The following is a 7,519-nucleotide window of genomic DNA, read 5'->3' on the forward strand; positions in this document are numbered from 1 at the left end:
AAGAGAAGAGAAGAGAAGAGAAGAGAAGAGAAGAGAAGAGAAGAGAAGAGAAGAGAAGAGAAGAGAAGAGAAGAGAAGAGAAGAGAAGAGAAGAGAAGATCCTGGCCATGAGAACATGGAGAGAAGGGTGAAGGGAACGGGGAGAGAGGGGGAAGGAAATAGAGAGAAAGGAGCAAGAGAACAAGAGAAGAGCAAGAGCAAGATTCTCTCTGATAAGTATCTTTTCACTTAAATCGCCCTTTTCATGTTTGTTCATTGTGCTACTACAGCAAATATTGGATAATCAGCTTTAAAGGTGAGAAGTTGGGCTGATGAGATGATGCAATGAGATAAAGTTCTTGCGATGGAATAGGCCTGAGTTTGAATTCTCAGCACCAACATAACATTCTGAGTGGCTAAGATCCCTGGAACTTCAGAGCACTCTGGGACCAAGATAAAAGGACCAAAAAGGCTTGCTGGCTTTCAGCTTAGACTCAGGTTCAGGGAAGAGACTTGTATGCTATGGATGATCGATCAAGGCATCAGGTATCCTTGTTTGCTTCCCTAATGTGAGAGTACACTTCCTCCCAACACACAACACAAGACATACTTGAGAAATTTACTTTCCTTCCAGTTTTGGAGATTTCAATCTAGCCCATAATTAGGTGGCAATCTAGCTTCAGGAAAGCTATTCATCACAGTCAGCCAGTCATCTGAGAAAAGTGCTCAGTGCTCAAGTCATAGAAGCCAGGAAGTAAAAAATAATAGATACAGAAAAAGGAAGACCCCAATATCCTTTCTAGGACACACAGTTAATAATCACCTACAAAGAGTTTCAATTTAGTTGTCTTTATCAATTTGGTCTATAAGGAGGCCTATAAGAGAGATTAGATTGCCTTTCTAGTTGATTGATGTTAAAGAGGGTCTAGCTTACTGTGGGCAGCACCATTCCCTGCTAAAACAGCCTACATAAAAAAGTTAGCTAAGCATGGTAATGAGAGTGAACCAACAAATGACCTCCTTCCATATTTTCTGCTTCAAATTCCTGACTTGACATCCATCATTGATGGTCTGTGATATGGAATTCTATGCCAAATAGACATTTTCTTCTCTTAAGTTGTACTGGCCAGTGCTTTATCACAGCAACAGAATTAATCTAGAGCACTATGCTTCTCATCTTAGTTTCCAATGCCTCCCAAATGTACCATAACCTGGAGCAAGCTTTTAGCAAAAGGACATTACATTACTCCATTTCCTTTTCTCCACATAGTTGTCATCATACTTTGGGGAGTCATACAATAACTACATCATCACTAATTCCGCTTACTTGAACATTGAGTTGCAGTCTCTGCCGGAGGTATACTCCTTGGGTGGACCTTATCCAAACGACTTTTGGCTTCATCACATGAACACATCTGATGTTTGCATCTTCTACCAAGATTCTCCTGGAAGCTGTCTGCCTGAATCTTTGTTCAGATGTATCTACTTGTGTGGTCCTTCTAAAACTGAAGCTGTAACCATTTGGACATTTGGTTATTGTCACATTATGGCAAAAATAAAACTAAAAACAGTTTTTAAAAGTATAAGGAAAGTGAAGGCTCCTCAATAATTTTAATATAGGCAGGACATTGAAATTCTACATTGCATTGTTTGCTGGTCATTTGTGTTTTGTGCTCTTGTTATTTACTGGCAAAATTTAGCAGAATGTTCACATTCATTACAAACTGACTCATGGTTCAAGTTTGGCCAAATGTTCTAATGTGTTTCCTCCTACTTGGATTAAATTTTAAGGAAGCCTGCAACATATTATGATTTAAGTTGTGTCTAAATTGGTAAAGAAGAAAATCCAACATTAAACCTATTGCATGTGATTATTTTTTACAGTCAAAGCCATCAACTGATTCCATTTTCCCTGAAAATACAAGAAACATGTATTCCAACTTGCAATCAGCATACACACATGAAAAATTAAAACCAAAGTAATATTATCCATGAAAATATTAAAATATAAAATATGAATTCCAGAGAGGATGGCAAATGGATACTTAAAAATTATGCTAATATTTTAAACTATATACAGATTCACAAAAAGACTAATTTCTATTACTTTCAGGTTGTACTTTCTTTTGGAAATATTGCAAAAGGATCTCAAGGAAAGGTGTGATATAAGAAATGCATTTCTTTATTTACATTAGTATATGACATTAATATGTATGTAATTGGTTATTTTTATCATTATACACTTTATAAAAATGTTAAAGAAAAATTATATACACTAGAAATGCTACAAAAGTTATAAGTACATATGACAAACTGATACAAAAAATATTACTCTCCTGAATGTAAACAAGGAGAAAAAAGTTATCATGATTAGTTAATAACAATAAACTGTCATGTAACATTGAAATAGAAATTATAAGTAAATTATAAATAGTTCAAAATATCTGTATAAATAAGGCATTTTGGTGCATAAAAATAATGGGTAAGTCCATAGCTAATATTCAAATTAGTTGGCTGTGACTATGTGAAGTGGCATTTTTAAATTCACAGTTGTGGAATGTTTAACCATAAAATCTAATTCACATCCTCATGATGAGGAATGAATGCATATAATGAAACTTATTCTGATCTTATTGTGGTGATAAGCAAAATAAGTGAGAAAAGTTTATTATGGATATAGTTCATCAACGCAGGGAAAGCAAGCAGCAGATGATTGAAAAACTAGTCATATTGCATCCCACAGTCACAACTCTAACTCATAATTGTGTCTGTCTGAAGGAATTACAGGCGTGTAAATGGCGAAGATCCCGAGGAAAAGAAGATCCAGAGACAGGCCCAAAGTGGGACCCAGCTCAAGGGGAGGACCTAAGACCTGACACCATTACTGAGGCTATGAAGCACTCACAAAAAGGGACCTAGCATGACCTCACTCTAGAAGACCCAACAAGCATATGAAAGAGTCAGATGCAGATATTTGCACCCAACCAATGGACAAAAGCTGCTAACCTCTGTGGGTGAATTAGGGGAAAGCTGAAAGAAGCACAGGAGGAGGGTGACCCTGTAGGAGGACCAGCAGTCTGAATTGACCTGGACCCCTGAAATCTCTCAGACACTGGACCACCAACCAGGCAGCTGACATCAGCTAATATGAGGGCGCCAACACATATATACCAGAGGACTGCTGTTTCTGGGTTTAGTCAGAGATGATGCACTTAACCCTCAAGAGACTGTAGGCCCCTAGGACTTTAGAGGTCTGGTGGAGTCAGAGTGAGTGGTGGGGACATCATTGTGGATACTTGGGGTGGGGAGGAGGTATGGGATGTGGAACAGTTGGAGGGTAGACTGGGAGGAATATAAGAGCTGGAGATTAAAATTAAAACCATTCTATGTAAATGTCTTATTGTTTTATTTTTATGGCAGGATGAATCACTAACACGAGGCTTGGAGTAAGGGCTCATGCATATAACATCATCAGCTGGGAGTTGCAGAAGGAGGATCATTATGTTTCAAAAGTAGGGGTTTGTCAGACTGTGGCCCTGTCTCAATTTTCAACCCTTGCATTCATGCAGAAAATAGAGACTCTGTATTCAAAATGATGAATATATACTATTGAAATTTAAAATTAAGGAATGTATTAAAATATGCTATTTTCTTTTATTTCTTCTTTTTAATTTTTTTTAAAAAAATTATTGAAAAGAGATTCTTTTCTCATATACTACATCTTGATTACACTTTCTCTGCCCTTTACTTCCACGGTCCTTTCCTACCTCTCTGCTGTGGATTCATTCCTTTCTGTCTCTTACTGGAGAAGAAGAGGCTTCTAGGAGATAACAACCAAACAGACAAAGTAAAATATAACATGATTATAAAAAAGGCACACTGAGCCTAAACAAGGCACCTGAACAGAAGGAACACAGCCCGAAGAGCAGGCACAAAAGTCAGAGACCCACTCCTTCACAGGCTCTGGAGTCCAATAAAAATGCTAAGCTGAAAACTATAATATATGTGACAAGGACCTGGCGCAGACCTACATAAGCTTTGTTTTTTTCTACTTCAGTCTCTGTGAATTTATATTGCCTTTCAGAGTTGATTTAGAGGGCCCTGTTCTTCTGTTGTCCTCCATTTCTTCTGGCTTGCACACTCTTTCTGCCTCTTCTGTGGAATTGTCTGAACGCTGAAGGGAAAACTTTCATGGAGACATCTTATTGAAAGCTGTGTATTCCAAAGTTTCTCACTTTCTTTGTCTCTGTCTCTATCATTTGTCTCTGTCTCTGTCTCTGTCTCTGTCTCTCTCTCTCTCTCTCTCTTTGACTCTCTCTCTCTCTCCCTCTCTGCATGTTATCTGGCTGTGGGTAAGTATATGCTGCTTTTTAATAGGATTAAAAAGTATAATTCAAATGCAATTATCATGGCCATTTGCAGATTCAAATGTAATCTTAAAATGATTTTAGTGGAACATTCCAAATCAGGGCTAGTTGTCAGATTAACATACGTTACATGGCTTTCAATGTTTAGTTAGTCTCTTTTCTTAAGAGAATAAGGCGTGTGTATGTGTGCGTGTGTTTGTGGGGTGTGTGTGTGTGTGTGTGTGTGTTATGCATATGAGTTAATAGTAAATATGAACAAAAATCACAAATTCTGAAAATTTTAGCAGAATACTCAAAAGGCTTGAACCTGTGAGAGTGGGTTAAACATACTGACACTCATAGTTCACATACGTCTTTCATTTGTTCAGCAAATTCTTATTTTCATATCACTAATTAAATATTAAGTGTCTAATTACAGATGTTGAGCCTATGGCATAAATGCTATTTTCTTGTTATTTCTTTCATTATGAGTAATAAACCAGTCCTACTAAATTTTAAAGTCCTACATTAAGTGAACAAATAAAAATAGAACCCAAAGAAGAGTGCCAAGATTGAGCTGTAATGGTTGCTGTACATCAACCCCTGCAGATATCATCTCTACTCAGAACAGTATTCAGTGCTCTTCTCGTGTATGCTATGGAGATGCTTAGTAACCTCAGTATGAGTAGAGAATAAGAAATGCTTTTTTTTTTTCTTCTTATGTTCTCTTTACAGCATAGACTCTTCACTTAAGAATAGGTCTATAACATAAACTGTGTAACACACAAAAATATTTGTTTTACCTACAACTCTAGCAATACTTGTGTAAGTAATGTAGTTGCGTCTGTGCAGATGTCTGAGCAGGTGCACCCAACCATGTATTCAGGTGTAGATCCTGGAAGTCATTGTAGAGCATCTCCTTATTCTTCACCATCTTATTCTTTAAGACAGACACTGTTACTGAACTTCGAGTTTATGGTGTCTGATGTATTGATTGCTCATCAAGCCCCTGAGTTCTGTCTATCTTTGTGTTCCAGGACTAGGATTGATGCCACTGTGATGCCACTGTTTGGGATCAAATGCAAGTCCTCATTCTTACATGATATTGCTTTATCCAATAAGCCATTTGCCTACACCTTAATGTTACACCATCCTTAGAAAAAAGTTAAAGTTTTCCAACACTAATAGATAACAAGTTAATCTTGCATAGACTATGGAGGTCAATGTCCAGTTTATAAATTACAAAATCTTTTCTACTCAAAGCTCAATGGAAAAAATAAAGCAATACATAGCTAATAAAAAGTATTGGTTCCATTAAAATTTGTCTTAAATATTTTTAAAACTAAAAAGATGTATTAATTTCCAGCTCAATAAATCCATAGTGTAATAGGTAGTTACATTTTACAAAAATATAAAATTTCAAATTAAGAAAAACATAGCAATAAGTTATTTTAGTCTTTATTTTTATAACATAACCTATTGCTATTTGTTAATGGCTCATGGGCTAAGACATCATTAAAATAGGAGATTATGAAAGTTACCTACAATTGGAATGTAAATAAATAAAATTATTAACAAAAGAAAAAGAAAAAAGACACCCCTCCCAAACGAAAGTTACCTTTGCCACAGTGGTTTTATGTTATATCTGAGCATTGTTTCAAGACATCTGTTAAGAATAGGAAACTAAGTCCTAGATCAATGCTAATGTCAGACTTCCAGGGACATGCTAGATGCTGAAGTGAGAATTAATGATGATTTGTTCTCTTTCTTTGCAAGGAGCAATGATATTCTGAATAACAGTCCAATTTTAATTGAGGCATTTGTGATAATTTCTACTTTGGCAAAAATATGCCATGGAAAATTGGAGCTTTGTAGTGAATCAAGGGCGCTGCTCAATGTTGAATGTTCTCAGTGAAATCACCATGTTAATTGTTCGAGCACCTTTGCCAGAACTTCATAATTCCTAGTTTGTTTCCCAGAGATATTTTCACTTAACCAGTGACATCAAATATAACATGGAAGTTATCTAAGTAGATGAAAATTATTTTTATCCCAATAAATTTGGAAATAATGTCCCAAAGTATATATAGGCTTGTGTTCTATCAATGTGTATGAATGGCTTTGATCGGTATTTAAAGATGGATCACCTTACCAGATAATCTCTTTTTCACCAATAATTATTTAATCTATTTCAAGGAGAAAATTGAATTAATATCAATGACATTTTCCCACAGAGAACATTATTTTAAGGTGATTTTTTTCTCTTCAAGAAGACATTCTTTAGAGGGTGGTGGGTGACACAATGTTACTATATCATCTGTTACCTTCTGGAAAACCCTGTTGTCCTTTAATCCTCATTACTAACCTTCTTCAGCATATATTTCAAGTCATTTGCATGTTTCTTCACTCCTTTAGACTCAGTAGTTTCTTTTGGTTTTACTCAATGTATCATCCATTTTAAGCTTAGTCCCTCTCTAGAATGAAAAGCCTGGGGAGATGATACATGATGGTAATATTTAATCTTATCATTTCCTTCATATTTACATTTAAATAAAGTATCCCCTTATTTCCCACAATCTCTACCACCTTTTTCTCTTGGAATCTAGAAGAAAGAATGTTACTCATTTTGGTATAAAATTTGATAGTGAAACACTGGCTTCAAAAGCAAATAAACTCAACACACTATGGAAATAGAGCATACCTCTTTCTTTAAAATGTTGTTAAAATGTATCAGTGAAGGTGCTATGTGTTTAAAAAAAGGGTTTGTTTTAACTAATGCTATTGATCTCAATGTTTATAGACTTGACTTAAGGTCACTGAATATCAAACTTTCAGTTCTAACTCACTGAGTGAAGTGACCCAGATCCAGAACGACAAATTCTGCATGGTTTTTCATATGTAGATACTAGGTTCCAGTATTTAGATTTGTATGGTTTTTTTAAATCAAATTAATGACTTAATATATATGATTGTAACAATAGTTTCTTTTTAGAAATACAACATTGCAGATGTGTGAGTGTCCCCCTACCCCCTGTAGAATTCTGTTCCTTTAATGACATGGCTAGTCACTGTCTGGCCCTTGTGTTTATATGTTTAACTTGGAGTACCTATAGAAGAGAGAGAGAGAGAGAAAAGAGGAGAAGAGAGAAGAGGAGAGGAGAGGAGAGGAGAGGAGAGGAGAGGAGAGGAGAGGA

Source organism: Mus pahari, chromosome 19 (assembly GCF_900095145.1).
Source record: "Mus pahari chromosome 19, PAHARI_EIJ_v1.1, whole genome shotgun sequence".
Classification (NCBI taxonomy): Eukaryota; Metazoa; Chordata; class Mammalia; order Rodentia; family Muridae; genus Mus; species Mus pahari.